We start from the raw sequence: 1,422 nt of genomic DNA, 5'->3' as shown, positions 1-1,422 counted from the left end.
GGAGATTGATTTTGGAATTTAGATGCACTGTTATCAATTGTGCTTAGCCGTACATGTTCATATCCTTGAAGATGTATCATGGAGGTGTTGCAACCTAGAAGACACAAATTTATCTAACAAGTTAAAATTACATGAGTCAAAAATTAACAAGCGGATCCACCCATCACCCGGAGCTATCAGCCAAGCTGTTGTGGAACTAACCTGGCAGAAGAAAGGCCGGTAGGATGGGTAAACTGATTTTTGAAGTCTACTAAGCAATCTGTGGCTTCTGAAACGGAAACAAAAGACTTGATAGGAGAATTATTTATGTCAAGATGTTCAAGGGAACTCTGCATCTCTCTACTGTAGTTTGCCTCTTCTACCCCTGGTGAGGGAACTCTTAAGCTTCCTGTTTCTGATGAAGTGTTCTTTATCTCGGCATCTGCAGACTGGTGCTCAGACTGCTCCAGGAGTGTGAGGAGTCGGCCTTCAGTTTGGCCTCTTTTCTTAGTGCTCTCAGTTGAGGCTGAGGCTTCCGCTTCCCCGTCACAGTTGGGTATACACTATCACTCCCCTTTGAAGGCCCATCTCGTTGGTCAGCCCTGGCAAGCTGGAGACTGGAGTCTACATGACTCTGATACTTTCTGAATAGGACGAGAGATTTACAGAGATAACATTTCTCACTCTTGTCAATGTCTAGAGAAATCTGGGCAGCTGCCCCAGTGTCGCTCTTGCTCTTGGCTTCTTTTTGTCTTGAGTCAATACTGTGTCTTACTCCATTAGACCACTGCAGTACATGGCATGTACTCAATCTTTGCAGGTGGGAACCTTTGGTTACACAGCAGGCGGGACACCTTGGTACCGGATGAGAAGGCAGAAGTAGATATTTCCTTTCCAGTATCTTCTCTATTACCAACCTCCTGATCTGCCGTTATTTCTCTGATTTCATCCAAGGCTTCTTGTAAGGTGGGGAAACTTCTCTTTCAAGTTGGGAGTTTCAGAGGAACTTAGCTGTGTCTCAGGGCAAACTGGTTTCTTCTGCAGAACTCTCTGGCATAACGACTGAGCTTCTCTTACTAGTGAAAGTAGCAATGTTATGAGAGACAGGTACAGAGTTTCCTTCTTCAGAAGTTTCTTCGACAAATAGATCGTGGGAAGACTGACCATGACTGGTTGCTGGTTCTTCCTCCAACAAAAGTTTCTCTTTCAAGCTTTAAATTAAGCTTTCTTGGAAATCCTTGGGTTTTGAGAGCCAGACAGAAGTCTTAGACTCTTCCTGCCTTTCCTCTTTATCTTCATCTCCCATATCTTCTGAGATGCCTTTACTTCTTTCACTACCCTGATCTCCTCGGCCACATTCCTTTTTGATCAGAGATGGCCTAGGTAATACTGGTTCCCCAAATCCTTTCTTTTTAAGGAGGTGCCTTTGAGCCATTTTAAGAC

At 44.2% G+C, this 1,422-nt stretch overlaps 1 pseudogene; it reads right to left on the bottom strand.

Annotated features, from left to right (window-relative positions):
• The window catches only part of LOC102848940, a 41,866-nt pseudogene that overhangs the window by 39,232 nt on the left and 1,212 nt on the right, over positions 1 to 1,422 (bottom strand).

This window comes from Elephantulus edwardii, unplaced genomic scaffold (assembly GCF_000299155.1).
Source record: "Elephantulus edwardii isolate Elephantulus edwardi_28Jun2011 unplaced genomic scaffold, EleEdw1.0 scaffold00432, whole genome shotgun sequence".
In the NCBI taxonomy this organism is placed as follows: domain Eukaryota; kingdom Metazoa; phylum Chordata; class Mammalia; order Macroscelidea; family Macroscelididae; genus Elephantulus; species Elephantulus edwardii.
The sequence above is the reverse complement of the archived record's forward strand: the minus strand, read 5'-3'. Positions and strand labels throughout refer to the sequence as shown.